Here is a 19750-nt window from a genome sequence, read left to right as displayed (position 1 = left end):
ATTGAGGGATCTGATTTGGATTAAACCTCATAGCAAGGCGGTTTTATCATGTGGAGGTTTCATTCAGGTCTCTCTTACAATAAACACTGTCTTTTGCAGGAGAAAAACCAAACTCGGAGGAACCAGAGATGTCCAAACCAGCAAGACGACACCTCTGCTCTCAGTGTGGAAAGAGTTTTATCAAGTTAGGAAGCCTGAAAGCTCATGAGCGAATACACACAGGGGAGAAGCCTTACCATTGCTCCCATTGTGGAAAGAGTTTTAGCCAGTTAGGAAGCCTGAAAGCTCATGGCCGAATACACACAGGGGAGAAGCCTTACCACTGCTCACATTGTGGAAAGAGTTTTAACCGGTTAGGAAGCCTAATTGCTCATGAGCGAATACACACAGGGGAGAAGCCATACCATTGCGACCAGTGTGGAAAGAGTTTTAACAAGTTAGATAACATGAAATCTCATGAACAAATACACACAGGGGATAAGCCTTACCACTGCTCCCAGTGTGGAACTAAGTTTACCAAGTTAGGAAGCCTGAAAAGACATGAGAGGACACACACCGAAGCGAAGCCTTTCCATTGCACCCTGTGTGGAACGAGTTTTAACCATTTAGGAAACTTGAAAAGACATGAGAGAATACACACAGGGGAGAAGCCTTTCCATTGCGCACAGTGTGGAAAGAGTTTTAGCTTGTTAGGAAACCTACAATCTCATGAGCGAATTCACACAGGGGAGAAGCCATACCATTGCACCCATTGTGGAAAGAGTTTTAACCAGTTAGGAAACATGAAATATCATGAGCGAAATACACACAGGGAAGAAGCCATACCATCGCGCTCAGTGTGGAAAAAGTTTAGCGGAGTTAGGAAAGCTCATGAGCGAATACACACAGGGAGTAGCCTTACAAATGTTACTTAAAAGGCATGTGGGAATCCACAGACAAATAACTTCTCCTAGTGTACACTGATATTTCACATCATGTTGACTTTAAGTTCATCAGAGAACATACACAGTGCTCCCATTGTCTTATATCGTTGACTGAGAATGTGTTTAACTGTCTTTACCATATGAAATTAAATGGTACTCAAACATATATTTTTATGTTATTATTAGAAAACATGAATTGAATATTGAGTAGATCAGATTCCATGTGTTTAAATGGTCCTTTTTTAAACTCTGACTATGTGTGTGTTTATCTGGGTGTGTCATTCCTCCAGCACTACAGATAATACAGTGATATTTGGATGTGATGCATTTGCTCCATTGTTCACATTTGCATCACTTGCCCACTGATGATTTAAGGAAATGAAAATGTTCACAGACTCGCCCACGGATTAAATAAAATAAATAAAGAATCTTGGTTTGACTTGGACTCCAGCAGATCCTTATTTTATAATATCCACCACAACTCGCCCACAGATTGCTGTTTATCATTGTCTCAATGAAAAATTCCTCGTTCGACTTTCCCGGGGACATTTAGAAGCTTCCCATTGGTTGAGTAAACGTTGTTTCCACATTTCAACAAAAGAATTCCATGTGATGATGTTAGATCAATGTAGAAAGCTGATTTGATTTGTAAAAAGCCATCAACACCAGCTATTTATATTTATTTTTCACCCAACTGGCAACCTAAATCCAATGACAGGTGACATTTTGTGTAGATTTTTCATGTTGAATTCACTTTAGCTGACGACTCAAAGAAATTCAAATAGAAACTAGATGTTGAACTGACGTCTGTGCCCAGTGGGCTCGTTTGAATAAGTGACAGGTGTTGGATCAATATCCACCTTAGTAGCTAAGTTTCTGTACAATTTGCCACAGATTTTCATGTGAATACTTTAAAATCTTTATAAAACTAAATACGCTTTTTCCCACCAAAATTTTTTCTATCAAATGGACAGCAAAGTCATTACAAAAATTACAAACAAACAACATGAAAAACTACAAGTAATCTAGTAAAACCATAGAATTCACAAGAGTATAACAAAATCAAAAACAGCAAATTAAAAACATTGACAGGTCAGGGAATCAGTCTCAAGATCATTCATCAGTGATTTAAAAATACCAATCGGGACAAGTTCTTCCAGTTTAAAAGTATTTTGTAAAGTGTTCCAAGACGATGGCTCAGAGTACATAAAAGCCCTTTTACCGAATTCAGTTCGGACATTTGGAACAGTTAGCAGGATAAAGTCCAGCGAACAAAGAGAGTACCCACCACATTTCTGAACAATAAAAATGCCCAAATAAAAAGGTAGTAAACCCAAAATGGTTTTGTAAATAAAAGTATACCAGCGCCTGAGCCCATGAGTGACTAGAGAAGGCCAAACAACCCTGGTATACAAAGTGCAGTGGTGCGTAAGTGTTTTGCAGTTTAAAATAAATCTCAAAGTGCCATGGTAAAGGGTGTCAATTGATCTCAAACACTGAGCGGAAACATTCATGTATAAAATATCCCCATAGTCTAGTAAAGGCATAAATGTAGCTGATTACTAGCCTCCTTCTGGCTTCAAAATAAAAACAGGCCTTATTCCTAAAATAAAATCCCAATTTCAGCTTCAATTTTTTTGTGTTGTTGAATATGAAATTTAAAAGAGAGGCCGTCCTCAATTAAAATTCCAAGATATTTATATGAGGTTACAACCTCAATCTCCTTGCCCTGACAGGTAGTAATAGGTGAAAACACCATTAGTTTAGTTTTGTCAGTATTGAGGATAAGCTTCAATTGACACAAGGTATGTTGAACAGTATAAAAAGCAGTTTCCAAGTTCTGGAAAGCGTTTGTAAGAGACGAGGCACAACAGTAAATAACAGTATCATCAGCGTAAAAATGAATTTGCGCATTTTGGACATTTTTGTCTAAATAATTTATATAAATAGTGAATAAGAGAGGACCAAGTACAGAGCTTTGGGGCACACCATTAAAGACAGACAATTTAACAGACATAAGCCCATCAAATTGAGTGCACTGAGTTCTATCAGACAGATAGTTAGCAAACCATGCAACTGCATGCTCTGAAAGACCTACACTCGACAATCTCTGCCTTAGTATAGTATGATCAACTGTATCAAAAGTGTTAGAGAGATCAATAAGAAGTGAAACACAGTGCTGTTTTTTGTCAAGGGCTTCACTGATATCATTTAAAACCTTCATGGCTTCTGTAATTGTGCTATGCTTCTTCTTGAAGCCCGATTGGTACATTGATGAAATAGAGTTAGTAAATAAAAACTCTTTTAGCTGTTCACTCAAAGGGTTTCAAGTATTTTCACCAGGGGTGACAGCTTTGAGATTGGCCTATAATTATTTAAAAGAGTTGGATATCCCCCTTTTAAAAGTGGTAGGACAAATGCTGATTTTCGGGAATTTCATTATATTCCAGGGTTAGATTGAACAGATATGTAAGTGGTTCAGCTATGAAATCAGCTGCCAGATTTAAAAAGCAGGGATCCAAAAGATCAGGACCTGCAGGCTTTCTCTGATCTAAGGATTTCAGGGCTTTATGTACCACCTGCACTGAGAATGGCAAAAAGCTAAAAGTTTGACCAGCTCTCACTGGTTCATCCACACAGGGTTGTACAGAGACAGAGGACACAATCAAACAGTCTACCAGATGATACAAAGTGCTCATTGAGACAATTCAGCATTTCAGTTTTTTCATATACAGCAACAGAGTCCTTCAAAACACATGACGGTAATTCATTAACATTACTGTTTCCCGACATAGACTTAATAGCCTTCCAAAACGTTCTAGGGCACAGGTGTCAAACTCATTCCACGGGGGGCCGAGTGTCTGCGGGTTTTCGCTCCTCCCTTCTACTTGATTGATGAATTAACATCACTAATTAGTTAGGAACTCCCCACACCTGGTTGTCTAGGGCTTTATTGAAAGGAAAAACCAAAAACCTGCAGACACTAGGCCCTCCGTGGAATGAGTTTGACACCCCTGTTCTAGGGTCATTCAGGTTATCAGTGGTAACAGACATAAAATATTCAGACTTCCTGAGAAGAAAATAACACTTTTTTCATAACTGCCTAAAAATAAGCCAATCAGCATCAGAACACGATTTCCTTGCTTTAGCCCAGGCTAGATTACGGTCGTGAATAATATAAAACAGCTCAGAAGAAAACCATGGATTATCCTGCCCTTTAACCCCAAACCTGCGGAATGGGGCATGTTTGTTTACCATTTGGGAAAAAACATAATGAAAGAATTTCCAGGCAGTTTCCACATCAGGGATAAGCTCAATCTTGCTCTAGTCAAAATAAAACAAATCATGAAAGAAAGCCTGCCCATTAAAACACTTCAGATTTCTCTTACGAATAAAACCTGGGTTTGTCTTAGGACCCTTAGTATTTCTAACAGCAACAACAGCACAATGGTCACTTAAATTATTACAAAAAACACCAACCGCAGAATATTTATGTGGAACATTTGTCAATATCAAATCAATCAGGGTAGATTTATCTGCGCATTTAAGATTTGGGCGAGTGGGTGAGTTAATCAACTGGGAAAGATTCATAGAATTACAAAACATTTTAAAATCATCAGACACCGGCTTTAACCAACACCAATCAAGATCATTTCACTGTAAAGAAGTTTAGACACCAGGTGCGTCAAAGAAGAAAATGCATCACCGAGAGCAGAGGGGGGTCTATAACAGCCAATCACAGGGAATTTAGTTTTTACATATATAGCCACACCCCCACCTTTCTTAACCCGATCAGTGCGATAAACATTCTAACAACTTATACAAATATCCTTATCAAAAACAGACTTACTGAGTCAGGTTTCAGAAAACACAATTACATCAGCATCAGTTGATTTAGCCCAAATCCTAACCCCATCAATTTTTGACAACAGGCTGCGTACATTTTAAATGAAAAATACCAAAACCATTTAATTAAAATCAGAGGGGGTTTAGAGACATTGCATATTAGTGCCAGGGTTAGGTTGCACGTTACCTGATATCTACAAAAGAAGAATAACTAGGCGCCTCTGTTTAATAACCTTGCACGGCTTCTCTTTTTTAAGAGACCTACTGCAAGCGAATTCTACAAGTGAGTTTCCAGACAATCCAAAACAGTCATTTAAAACCATTAGACTTTGGTAGTGACACAAATTCGTACTGTTTACATCATGCCACAAATACATCGGCACTTGGACGAGTGGTTCGAGGAAAAAGAGCGAGTTCCTGCAGACAAAATGTCTAATGGACGGGAGAGCACATTGTCAGATGTACTCACCCAGCGACAATGTTTGTTATCTCCTGAGTTCAGTAAAGTCAGTGCACAAAGCAACACTACGAAAATTGTCATTTTCTCTGACAAATGTAAAAAAAAAAAAGAGGTCAACGAGAGTAAGGGGAGAGAGGGACAGTGTGTATATATGAGTCTGAATATGAGTGTTTGCGTGTGTGAGTAGATTGGGTGTTGAGAACGGGTTGGGGATTGTTGAGCTGCCACTGACAGCCAAGCGAAGAGCAAAAAGGAGTAGCTTGGACGAGACACTCCGCAGACGAAGAAGGAACTCAGGCCAGCCAGAGATAGGGTTACTTTGGTAAACTTCAAGTACTGAAGTGGCGAGTTGAGGAGGACCCGTGATCTTTACACCAGCAAAAACAAAATAGTTTGCACTACACAACAAGGAAGTTACTCAACCATAAATAAATAGGTTATTAGTAGGTTAAAATGTACTAGTCACAGACAAACGACTTGACATGCTGCCATCTTGGATTTCGAGTATGAGAGCATTGTGAAGATGCTTGTGAAGATGCTGGAGGAAACGGGTACAAAAGTATCTATATCCCAGTAAAACGAGTCCTATATCGACATAACCTGAAAGGCCGCTCAGCAAGGAAGAAGCCACTGCTCCAAAACCGCCTAAAAAAAAAAGCCAGACTACAGTTTGCAACTGCACATGAGGACAAAGATTGTACTTTTTGGAGAAATGTCATCTGGTTTGATGAAACAAAAAAATAACTGCTTGGCCATAATGACCATCGTTATGTTTGGAGGAAAAAGGGGGATGCTTGCAAGCCGAAGAACACCATCCCAACCGTGAAGCACGGGGGTGGCAGCATCATGTTGTGGGGGTGCTTTGCTGCAGGAGGGACTGGTGCACTTCACAAAATAGATGGCATCATGAGGAAGGCAAATTATGTGGATGGCAAATTATGTGGATATATTGAAGCAACGTCTAAAGACATAAGTCAGGAAGTTAAAGCTTGGTCGCAAATGGGTCTTCCAAATGGACGATGACCCCAAGCAAACTTCCAAAGTTGTGGTAAAATGGCTTAAGGACAACAAAGTCAAGGTATTGGAGTGGCCATCACAAAGCCCTGATCTCAATCCTATAGAAAAATTGTGGGCAGAACTGAAAGAGTGTGTGAGCAAGGAGGCCTACTCCTCCTCTCACAGTTCCACTCAGCCCGGTTGTTTTCCTGCAGTCCACCAGCAGCACAGACAACCTCTTCATACCCAGCAGTAAGGTGCTACTGGAAGAGGCATGACACAGAGACTCCAGGAGGGTGGAAGGGCTAGCGTTGTCCTGGTAACCATAAAGAGGGGACACAGACGCATATCATTATGGATGCTTTTGTCACTGTTGTCATGAAGTGCTTTACAGAAACCCAGCCCAGACCCCAATAGAGCAAGCTGTATGCTAGACCAGACCAAGCTGTACCATCTGGTGTTCTGATCTGGATAGACTCTTCTCTGACTCGTCAGCATCAGGATGTTGTTGAGGCTCCCCAGAGGATCCACAATAGTCATATCTCTCTCCTGTGTGAATGACAACATCAGACAGTCAACTTATGATATTCTATTACAATCATAGGCTCTTACATGAGGCATAAATTTGTCTAAAATGGGCCTAGTTAAAGCTTGTTTGCAAATGGGTCTTCCAAATTGGCAATGACTACAAGCATACTTCCAAAGGTGTGGCAAAATGGCTTAAGGTCAACAAAGTCAAGGTATTGGAGTGGCCATCACAAAGCCCTGACCTCAATCCCATAGAAGATTTGTGGGCAGAACTGAAAAAGCGTGTGCGAGCAAGGAGGCCTACAAACCTGACTCAGTTACACCAGCTCTGTCAGGAGGAATGGGCCAAAATTCACCCAACTTATTGTGGGAAGCTTGTGGAAGGCTACCCGAAACGTTTGACCCAAGTTCAACAATTTAAAGGCAATGCTACCAAATACTAATTGAGTGTATGTAAACTTCTGACCCACTGGGAATGTGTCACGCCCTGGCCTTAGTATTCTTTTGTTTTCTTTATTATTTTAGTTAGGTCAGGGTGTGACATGGGGAATGTTTGTGTTTTGTTTCGTTTTTGGTGGTTATATGGAAAAGGGGGGTGTTGGGTTTAGTTTATGGGTTTGTGTTGAGTGAATGTTTCTAGGTATGTCTATGGTTGAGTGAATGTTCTAGGTATGTCTATGGTTGCCTGAGTGGTTCCCAATTAGAGACAGATGTCTTTCATTTGTCTCTGATTGGGAGCCATATTTTAGGCGGCCATAGGCATCATGTTTTTGTCGGGTCATTGTCTAGGTCTGTGTCTGTGTCCAGGTTGCATGTTTGCATTTCGTTCGGTTCTAGCTTCACGGTCGTCTATTTGTTGTTTTGCTTCGTTCGTTTTCTCCTAAATAAAGAGAAGATGTCTTTTTTACATGCTGCGCCTTGGTCCTCTCTCTCTCCCATGGTCAATCGTGACAGAATGTGATGAAAGAAATAAAAGCTGAAATAAATAATTCTCTCTGGTATTATTCTGACATTTCACATTCTTAAAAAATAAAGTGGTGATCCTAACTGACCTAAGACAGGGAATTTTTAAAAGGATTAAATGTCAGGAATTGTGGAAAACTGAGTTTAAATGTACACTGCTCAAAAAAATAAAGGGAACACTTAAACAACACAATGTAACTCCAAGTCAATCACACTTCTGTGAAATCAAACTGTCCACTTAGGAAGCAACACTGATTGACAATAAATTTCACATGCTGTTGTGCAAATGGAATAGACAAAAGGTGGAAATTATAGGCAATTAGCAAGACACCCCCCAAAACAGGAGTGATTCTGCAGGTGGTGACCACAGACCACTTCTCAGTTCCTATGCTTCCTGGCTGATGTTTTGGTCACTTTTGAATGCTGGCGGTGCTCTCACTCTAGTGGTAGCATGAGACGGAGTCTACAACCCACACAAGTGGCTCAGGTAGTGCAGTTCATCCAGGATGGCACATCAATGCGAACTGTGGCAAAAAGGTTTGCTGTGTCTGTCAGCGTAGTGTCCAGAGCATGCAGGCGCTATGGCCCATGTTCTCCAATGCTTCCCACAATTGTGTCAAGTTGGCTGGATGTCCTTTGGGTGCAGTGGAGGCTCCTCAGAGGAGGAAGGGGAGGACCCTCCTCCTCAGGGATTTTCCAGAAAAATAAAAATGGTAAAACATATAAAAGTGAACCTTTTTTAAATAAAACTATACTAAAGATAATCACGTCACCAAATAATAATTTAAATTTTAGTATCGTGTAGTAGTCTAAACCTATCGCTGTTATGTTGAACTGGGTGAATGGAATATGAATGAAAGTCATCCAATATGGTGTAGTAAAAATAAGGCCATGCTCATGAAAAACAAAATGGTCCTCCCTCATCTTAAACGGCACTGACCGCCACTGTTAGGTTGGTGGACCATTCTTGGTACACATGGGAAACTGTTGAGCTGAAAAACCCAGCAGCGTTGCAGTTCTTGACACAAACCGGTGCGCCTGGCACCTACTACCATCCCCCTTTCAAAAACACTTACATATTTTGTCTTCCCCATTCACTCTCTAAATGATGCACATACACAATCCATACTTCAATTGTCTCACGGCTTAAAAATCATGTTTTAACCTGTCTCTCCCTCTTCATCTACACTGATTGAATTGGATTTAACTAGTGACATCAGTAAGGGATCATAGCTTTAGCCTGGATTCACCTGGTCAGTCTAAGTCATGGAAGGAGCAGGTGTTCTTAATGTTTTGTCTACCCAGTGTATAGCACTACAGATAATCAAGTGCTGTTTGCATGTGATGCATTTGCTCTGTTGTTTACAGTATGATTTGTATCTTATACAGCGTGACTTTAAGGGAAAAGTACCGTCACATCTAGATAAAAATGAATGTGAAAATAAACAGAGAAAATCTGTATTAAAACCCTACCTATTCATAGATGTATTTATTCATCATCTACATATTCATATTAAGCTTCTACGTCTGTGTACAGGAAAGTATTATTTGTGAGACGTAAGAGAAAATATATCAGCTTATTGTTAAATTATTATGACGTTCTTTCCAATACAAAAGTGTAATAACTATTTTTTCCAAACTGCGTTACCCACTCCAGTCAGCAGATGGCGATTTGCATCTTTCAGGTGATGCCTCTTGCGTGACGTATAATTTACTGGACGGGACGCTTCTTCAGGAACAACAAGGCGTCGACGTTTTCAACCACCTCGGTAGCTTGCTAGCCAACATAACACCGATAGATTGACGCTTTACACCGTGTTTGTTTACATTAGCTAATCTCAGTGTTTTGAACACATTTCTGTTGACTTATCAACTGATGACCTTTAATCTAATTTGCTTGTTCAATTTGCAAACGTGTTAAAGATTGATACTGAGCCTAGCACTAGGCTAGTCGCTAATGCTAACTAACTAGCTAACATCCCCGACCATGAGCTCACTAAACTATTTATCCCCTGCTAAAGAAGAGGGGGTCTGCTGTATGGAGAAAGAAGCTCTGGGACTGAACAATGTCGTGGAAGATGAGGGTGTTACAGTGAAAGAAGAGGAGGCTGTTATAGTGAAAGAAGAGGAGGCTGTTATGGTGGAAGAAGAGGAGGCTGTTACAGTGAAAGAAGAGGAGGCTGTTATGGTGGAAGAAGAGGAGGCTGTTATGGTGGAAGAAGAGGAGGCTGTTATGGTGGAAGAAGAGGAGGCTGTTATGGTGGAAGAAGAGGAGGCTGTTATGGTGGAAGAAGAGGAGGCTGTTATAGTGAAAGAAGAGGAGGCTGTTATAGTGATTATAGTGAAAGAAGAGGAGGCTGTTACAGTGAAAGAAGAGATAGAACCTTTTAGAGAGGAAGAGGATGCTATCTCAACAAAGGTGAAGGAGGAAGACGTTTTGGGAGTGAAAGAGGAGGAGACAGAATATCTGATTAACACCAGTGAGTACTGTCTTCAACAGGGGCACAAACTGTTGTTGAACTAATGTGTGGTTTTAAAGGGGCATTCTACTGAAGTTCTACACTTGAATATGTTTTGTACTCTATAAATTGTTAAATGTTCAATCTGCAGTTGGTACATATATTTTGGGGACTTTTAAATTAGATTTATTGAATTCTCCATGTGGTCTACATTAAAGTTCCCCATCTAATATAAGTCTTTTAAAATTCAATATTGGTGGATATTTTCTACTTAAAATATCAAAGGGACGCAAAAGCCAACCATTTCGTGGAACCACCCTTTTACATTTGCAACACAAACATTATTTTATAAAATCATGATAAAAGTGGCCATTGTAGGCCCATTTTAGACATATTAATGCCTCTTGTAAGACCCTATGATTGTAATAAAAGATCATAAGTTTACAATTTGTTTGATGTTCTCATTCACACAGGAGAGAGACATGACTATCGTGGATCCTCCGGGGAGCCTCAACAACATCCTGATGCTGACGAGGCAGAGAAGAGTCTCTCCAGATCAGAACACCAGATGGTACAGTTTGGTTTGGTCTAGCATACAGTTTGCTCTATCAGGGTCTGGGCTGGGTTTCTGTAAAGCACTTCATGACAACAGTGACATCAGCATCCATAATGATATGTGTCTGTGTCCCCTCTTTAGGGTTACCAGGACAACGCTTGCCCTTCCTCCCTCCCGGAGTCCCCGTGTCGTTCCTCTCCCGGTAGCGCCTTACTGCTGGGTATGAAGAGGTTGTCTGTGCTGCTGGTGGACTGCAGGAAAACAACGGGGCTGAGTGGAACTGTGAGAGGAGGAGAAGAGAAGAAAGGATCAGATTTGACTCATCAAAGTAAGTGCTGTAGTTTAGTTTGAACAAATAAAATAGATCTGTCCACTGATATCTGTTACCAGGACAACCAGCAGAGTTCTGTTAGTTGACGTGAAGATAGACTGGTATCTGTTACCAGGACAACCAGCAGAGTCTGTAAGTTGACAGGAAGATAGACTGGTGGATATGGATGTTATGAATATCACAACACTGAAAAAGGATTCTACCAATGAAAAGAGAGAAACCAATAGACCATATAAAACCTTAATGAAAGGTAGATTTAGAGAGACAGTTTCAAGCTGATCCAATGTAAGGTTAATGTTTTCCTAAAAACATTATTGATGTTAAATTGCCAGTCCCAGTCAACCCCCCCCCTATCTTTACAATACCCGCAGACACTAAACTCCAGACACTTCAATGTGGTCTGTATTTCTTCATCATGATCTACAGAACTTGTTGAAAATGGCAAATATATATTTTAAAACAAGTTCTGTAAGCCTTTTCTAAAAGCTATGTATTTTGATTGAATGAAAAGCATTCTTTTGGGGAATGGGGGGCTCCATTTACATTTAAGTCATTTAGCAGACGCTCTTATCCAGAGCGACTTACAAATTGGTGCATTCACCTTATGACACATATGTCAGAGTCAAGGCCCGCGGGCCACATCCGGCCCGCGAGAAGGTTTTTTACGGCCCCTGGGATGATCTTGATTTATTATTAGAACCGGCCCGCAGACCGCAGCAAGCCGGCAGCCCGCAGATCTTTTACACGCACCAATACTACATTTCCCACAATGCAACGGTGACGCACCGAGCAGTAGGCTGCTTCATTTCAATATTTATTGGCACAGCAGTCGTCAGCATCACAGTAAAATTAACTTTCAGATACCCATCAAAAATGGCAAAACGGAAGGTGGACACTGAGAACCGGGGGTTTCAAACAAGGTGGGAGTCGGAGTATATGTTCACGGAGGTAGCTGGAAAACCTGTGTGTCTTCTGTGTGGAGAAAGTGTGGCGGTACTGAAAGAGTATAATCTGAGACGACATTATGAAACGAAACACGCGGACAAAAACAAGAATATGGACATGGAACAAAGGCTACAAAAGGCAGAGGAATTAAAACGAGGCCTCAAATCTCGACAGGCTCTGTTCAAAAAAGCCAAATCACAAGGCCAGGCTGCTGTCAAGGCCAGTTTTATTTTGGCAGAAGAGATCGCTAAATCAGCCCGGCCATTTACGGAGGGGGATTTCATCAAAAACTGCATGATTAAAGTTTGTGACGAAGTTTGCCCAGAAAAAAGGCAACTCTTTTTAAATGTGAGTCTGAGCAGAAACACCATTGCCGAGAGAGTAGACCAGTTGTCCATCAATCTAAAAGAGCAGCTTGTGAAAAAGGGAAAAGATTTCATTGCATATTCCTTGGCTGTGGATGAGAGCACCGACATTTCTGACATTGCCCAGTTGTCAATTTTCATCCGCGGAGTGGACTCCAGCCTAAGCGTGACAGAGGAGTTTTTGGCTTTACGTCCTATGCATGGCACAACTACGGGGCATGATTTGTATGAAGAGGTGTCAAGATGTGTAAATGAGATGGAGCTGCCTTGGGAAAAACTCGTGGGTTTGACAACCGACGGAGCACCTGCGATGTGTGGACACAGGAGCGGACTGGTGGCGAAGATACGGGAAAAGATGCAAGAGGAAAACGCGACAGGTGAGCTGACAGCTTATCATTGTATCATACACCAGGAAGCGTTGTGCGGTAAAGCCTTGAAAATGGAGCATGTAATGAGCATCATCACGCGCACAGTTAACTTTATCAGAGCCAAAGGTTTGAATCACCGCCAGTTCAAGGCATTTCTGACGGAGTTAGAAACGGAGCATGGTGATTTGCCTTATCACACAGAGGTGCGATGGCTAAGCCAGGGAAAGGTGCTTCAAAGATGTTTCGAGCTTCGTGAGGAGATTTGTCTGTTCTTGGACAGCAAAGGGAAAGACACAACACAACTCCGAGACGAAATGTTTCTGTGTGAAATGGCTTTTCTGTGTGACATTACGAGTCATCTGAATGCAATGAACTTGCAGCTGCAGGGTCGGGATCATGTCATCTCTGATATGTACAGTACAGTGAAGGCATTTAAAACCAAACTGACTCTGTGGGAGACGCAGATGCGGAAAGAAAATTTGAGCCACTTTCCCAGCTGCCAGACCATGAAAGAGAAGCTCTCTACCAGTGCGTTCCCGAGCGCACAGTTGGCTGATAAAATAGGTATGCTTGCCGCTGACTTTCGACGCCGATTTGCTGACTTTGAAGCACAAAAAAGCAGGTTGGAACTGCTCGGTAACCCATTTGCTGTTGACGTGGAAAGCTCACCACCAAACCTCCAAATGGAGTTGATTGACCTCCAATGCAATGATGCACTGAGGGCAAAATATGCGGCAGTGGGTGCTGCGGAGTTCGCCCGTTTCCTCCCCGACACAATGCCCCAGCTGCGCATCCAGGCTGCTCAAACGTTGTCTATGTTTGGCAGCACATACCTGTGTGAACAACTGTTTTCTTTGATGAACCTGAACAAAACATCACACAGAAGTCGACTTACTGCTGAACACCTCCACTCAATTCTGAGGATTTCCTCAGCTCAGAGCCTTACCCCGAACATTGATGAACTTGTGGAAAAGATGGGACACCACCAAGTATCACCCTCAACCTCAAACAAGTGAACATTACTGTGCAATCACATATTTAGAGTTTTTACTCAGTTCAAGTTTAAAAGTTAAAGTTTAATATTTGTTTTCACTGCATGTTACTTCTCCTTAAACAAAGTGTTGTTTTTGATTAATAGATTTTTGCACTTTATTTTATTGTATTTCAATCCAATTATATTTTAAAAATATTTCAGTTGAGTGGATGATAGAAAATTGCTATTATTGTTTTTTTCTTTGAAGTAAATTTAGCCCACTTTTGCTAAAATAGAAAATATAGGCTACTGATGGTGCCTTGAATACCGGTTTCTTTCATTTAATGTTCATGTTATGGGGATTTTTATTTAAAGGAAATTTGTCTTTTGTGTCTGTTGAAAATTAAAGATTACTGACAGAGCCATAAGAAAATATTGCTTTATTTATCTGATCATATTGGAATATATTTGTTAGGTTTTCAGTAGGTTCAATTAGGTTCACTAGACTATATGCGTCATTTAAAAATTTTTCAATGAACATTCGAACAGTCCGGCCCTCGGCTTGTAGCTAAATTTTTTATTTGGCCCTCCGTCCATTTGACTTTGACACCCCTGCCTTATGACATCCAGTGGAACAGCCACTTTACAATAGTGCATCTAAATCTTTTAGGGGGGGGGGGGGGGGGTCAGAAGGATTGCTTTATCCTATCCTAGGTATTCCTTAAAGAGGTGGGGTTTCAGGTGTCTCCGGAAGGTGGTGATTGACTCCGCTGTCCTGGCGTCGTGAGGGAGTTTGTTCCACCATTGGGGGGCCAGAGCAGCGAACAGTTTTGACTGGGCTGAGCGGGAACTGTACTTCCTCAGTGGTAGGGAGGCGAGCAGGCCAGAGGTGGATGAACGCAGTGCCCTTGTTTGGGTGTAGGGCCTGATCAGAGCCTGAAGGTACTGAGGTGCCGTTCCCCTCACAGCTCCGTAGGCAAGCACCATGGTCTTGTAGCGGATGCGAGCTTCAACTGGAAGCCAGTGGAGAGAGCGGAGGAGCGGGGTGACGTGAGAGAACTTGGGAAGGTTGAACACCAGACGGGCTGCGGCGTTCTGGATGAGTTGTAGGGGTTTAATGGCACAGGCAGGGAGCCCAGCCGGCTCCAACATATAGACCTTAACAGAACATGTCTTAATTTTGAAATGACTAACTTTATTGATTTCATGTGTAACTGACGCCAGTGTGCTGCTAACAGTTTAGTTTTCTCCACTGTCCCCATACTGGACTCAAACTAGTGATCCTCTGCTTCTCAACACACGTGACCGTCCTCCTTGATAATTAACTCTATTCAGAGTGCTAGAGCCACACACTCACTATGGCACAATAAGGGCTAGAGCCACACACTCACTATAGCACAATAAGGGCTAGAGCCACACACTCACTATAGCACAATAATTACTATAGCACAGTGTATTTAACAGATGGTGAGATCAGAAATAAATCAGTCCCTTTGTTGCTCTGTTTCAGAGCTACTCTGCCTTCTGACGAAGGAAAACCTTTTCAACTATAAATGTATATTTGGCTGCCATTTAGGCTGCAACAACTATACAGTGGAACACCCCCTGATCTGTTGTTTTATGAAGGGTCACCTACGCCCAGAACCCAAACAGCTAGTCCCATCCTGGGATTTTTATGTTTTGCTTGAGGCCATTTCTGCTGTTGGAGCCGCTGGAAAGAATAGAAATTAGATTTATCTTGTTCAAAACTGCTTTACTTCAGCCATTATATCCGTATAATGAGTTACACCCCCATACCTTCATGAGGTTCTATAGTAGCAAGGATCTGACACCTCCGGAGGGCTTGATGGCTCAATCCACCAGAGGTATGGCTACAACATAGGCATTGTTCAAAGGCATCTCTGTTCAAGAGATCTGTAATGCAGCATGTTGTGGTGATGTACCTTCATGAGGTTCTACTGACGGACATCACTACACATACGGTGAGTAGAGTGGGGACCTCTGAGGGATGATCCTGTCTAGACTTGGCATCAGAGAGTATATGAGCTCTGTGGTAGTTGACTATATCCCCAAAGTGAGAGACTAACGAGTCATTGAAATAGAACTGAAGGTTCCCTTACGGAACCCTGATTCTATGATATTCACCAGATTACCTAACAGAACCCTGATTCTATGATATTCACCAGGTTGCCTAACAGAACCCTGATTCTATTATATTCACCAGGTTACCTAACAGAACCCTGATTCTATGATATTCACCAGGTTACCTAACAGAACCCTGATTCTATGATATTCACCAGGTTGCCTTTCACACATGGAAGACGGGAGCGACTATGTCCCTTATATGGGAAGTGGCGTGGTCTGCTATTGGCCATTGCTCAATTGACGTTGTTTGACTGGATCTCCCTAGACTCCGCCCCTAACGAGGCTTATAATATCATTGAACTGGGAACCTTAAGTTACATGTCCTAGTTTGCTAATTTCTCTGTATAAAATGGCCCATAACTTTAACACTAGCAGAGGCCCTGAAACTGATATACCCTTAAAGTATATTATGTTTAACTATTTAAAAATAATATAAACATTTGTTTTCAATATTCATGTTTATATTTTTCAATATTCATGTAGTAAAAAAAACGAAGGTTTTGGACTTTAATTAACACTGTCTTTGGCAGGAGGAAAACCAAACTTGGAGGACCCAAAGACGTCCAAACCAGCAAGACGACGCCTCTGCTCCCAGATTGGAAAGAGTTTTACCAAGTTAGGAAGCCTGAAAAGACATAAGCGGGGACACACAGGAGCGAAGCCACACCATTGCTTCCAGTGTGGAAAGAGTTTTACCCATTTAGGAAGCCTGAAAACCCATGAGCGAATACACACAGGGGAGAAGCCTTACCGCTGCTCCCAGTGTGGAAAGAGTTTTACCCAGTTAGGAAACCTGAAAGCTCATGAGCGAGTACACACAGGTGAGAAACCTTACAAATGCTTAGACTGTGGGAAGATATATTACTCATCACAGTCACTTAAAAGTCACGTGAGAATCCACACAGGGGAGAAGCCTTACCACTGCTCCCAGTGCGCAAAGCGTTTTACCCATTTACGATGCCTGAAAGTTCATGAGCGAATACACACAGGGGAGAAGCCTTACTGCTGCTCCCAGTGTGGAAAGCGTTTTATCCAGTTAGGAAACCTGAAAGCTCATGAGCGAATACACACCGGGGAGAAGCCCTACCACTGCTCCCACTGTGGAAAGAGATTTAACCATTCAGGAAAGCTGAAAGAACACATGAAACTGCACACAGGTGAGAAGCCTTACAAATGCAAGTCCAATATGAATGTTCAATACACACAATAGGTTGTTCGGTAGCCAGTTAGCTGCTAAGTCTTAACACCACTAGCTATCACAGTTAGCTATCACAGCTAGCTATCAACAAAGTCAAAATGGACTCCAGGCCTGGTGGTGGCAGCAGTGCACTACAACCACTGTTTACCGGAGCTTCCTGAGGGGAACATAATTAGGCTGTATACAGATTGATTAACCACGTTTCCATCGAAAGTTTTTATTTGAGTAAAGTCATACCTTATAAAAAACTCAAAACAGATGTGATGGAAACATGTTTTCAGAAGACTGATGTGGGTTTTCCTCTAACTTTTTACCTGGGCTTTGCTCCTTTCATATTTATTTTGATTCTGACAAACTCCCCAGTCCCTGCCGGTGACAAGCATACCCATAACATGATGCTGCCACCACAATGCTTATTGTGTGGTTAATGTGTGGTCTATCTCCAGGTCATCAGACTGATAAATAGTCACCTCTAGTCGGCCTCCGCCCAGTACCCTGCCCTGAACTTTAGTCACTGTTACTAGCTGTCTACCACCCAGTTCTCCACCCTGTATTCTAGTCAAGGCTCATCCTATATAACTACTGCTGTATATAGCTTTTCTATTCATATAAGGTCCGTAATGTCTTTACACACCATCATATACATTGTAAACAAACTGTATATAATTATATTCCGGACTCTGACATTGTCGTTTTACAATTTCTATATTTCAAAATATTTAAAATACACTGCTCAAAAAAATAAAGGGAACACTTAAACAACACAATGTAACTCCAAGTCAATCACACTTCTGTGAAATCAAACTGTCCACTTAGGAAGCAACACTGATTGACAATACATTTCACATGCTGTTGTGCAAATGGAATAGACAAAAGGTGGAAATTATAGGCAATTAGTAAGACACCCCCCAAAACAGGAGTGATTCTGCAGGTGGTGACCACAGACCACTTCTCAGTTCCTATGCTTCCTGGCTGATGTTTTGGTCACTTTTGAATGCTGGCGGTGCTCTCACTCTAGTGGTAGCATGAGACGGAGTCTACAACCCACACAAGTGGCTCAGGTAGTGCAGTTCATCCAGGATGGCACATCAATGCGAGCTGTGGCAAAAAGGTTTGCTGTGTCTGTCAGCGTAGCGTCCAGAGCATGGAGGCGCTACCAGGAGACAGGCCAGTACATCAGGAGACGTGGAGGAGGCCGTAGGAGGGCAACAACCCAGCAGCAGGACCGCTACCTCCGCCTTTGTGCAAGGAGGTGCACTGCCAGCGCCCTGCAAAATGACCTCCAGCAGGCCACAAATGTGCATGTGTCTGCTCAAACGATCAGAAACAGACTCCATGAGGGTGGTATGAGGACCCGACGTCCACAGGTGGGGGTTGTGCTTACAGCCCAACACCGTGCAGGACGTTTGGCATTTGCCAGAGAACACCGAGATTGGCAAATTCGCCACTGGCGCCCTGTGCTCTTCACAGATGAAAGCAGGTTCACACTGAGCACATGAGCACATGTGACAGACGTGACAGAGTCTGGAGACGCCGTGGAGAACGTTCTGCTGCCTGCAACATCCTCCAGCATGACCGGTTTGGCGGTGGGTCAGTCATGGTGTGGGGTGGCATTTCTTTGTGGGGCCGCACAGCCCTCCATGTGCTCGCCAGAGGTAGTCTGACTGCCATTAGGTACCGAGAGGAGATCCTCAGACCCCTTGTGAGACCATATGCTGACACATGCACATTTGTGGCCTGCTGGACGTCATTTTGCAGGGCTCTGGCAGTGCACCTCCTTGCACAAAGGCGGAGGTAGCGGTCCTGCTGCTGGGTTGTTGCCCTCCTACGGCCTCCTCCACGTCTCCTGATGTACTGGCCTGTCTCCTGGTAGCGCCTCCATGCTCTGGACACTACGCTGACAGACACAACAAACCTTTTTGCCACAGCTCGCATTGATGTGCCATCCTGGATGAACTGCACTACCTGAGCCACTTGTGTGGGTTGTAGACTCCGTCTCATAATACCACTAGAGTGAAAGCACCGCCAGCATTCAAAAGTGACCAAAACATCAGCCAGGAAGCATAGGAACTGAGAAGTGGTGTGTGGTCACCACCTGCAGAACCATTCCTTTTTTAGGGGTGTCTTACTAATTGCCGATAATTTCCACCTTTTGTCTATTCCATTTGCACAACAGCATGTGAAATGTATTGTCAATCAGTGTTGCTTCCTAAGTGGACAGTTTGATTTCACAGAAGTGTGATTGACTTGGAGTTACATTGTGTTGTTTAAGTGTTCCCTTAATTTTTTTGAGCAGTGTACATTGTGGGGATTTGCATGTATTGTTTTGTATTGTTAGATATTACAGCACTGTTTCTCTACACCCGCGGTGACATCAGAGAAATATGTGTATGAGACCAATAACATTTGATTTGATCTGTGGTCAGAGGTGTGCAGACAACAGATGGTGTTTATGGAGGACATCCCAGCCACTTGGCAGTGTTGACACTGCTACCTCCTATCTGACTGGTAATAGGACTTCACTGCTACTTCCTACCTGACTGGTAATAGGGCTTCACTGCTACTTCCTATCTGACTGGTAATAGGGCTTCACTGCTACTTCCTATCTGACTGGTAATAGGGCTTCACTGCTACTTCCTATCTGACTGGTAATAGGGCTTCACTTCTACTTCCTATCTGACTGGTAATAGGACT

At 42.4% G+C, this 19750-nt stretch overlaps 1 pseudogene; it reads left to right on the top strand.

Annotated features, from left to right (window-relative positions):
• LOC129839210 (zinc finger protein 91-like) overlaps window positions 1–17831 on the top strand; it is a 52530-nt pseudogene extending 34699 nt beyond the window's left edge.
• Window positions 17832–19750: the final 1919 nt, after the last annotated feature.

This window comes from Salvelinus fontinalis, chromosome 40 (genome assembly GCF_029448725.1).
Source record: "Salvelinus fontinalis isolate EN_2023a chromosome 40, ASM2944872v1, whole genome shotgun sequence".
NCBI lineage: Eukaryota > Metazoa > Chordata > Actinopteri > Salmoniformes > Salmonidae > Salvelinus > Salvelinus fontinalis.
Note: the sequence above shows the minus strand (reverse complement) of the source record. Positions and strands in the feature narration are given on the sequence as shown.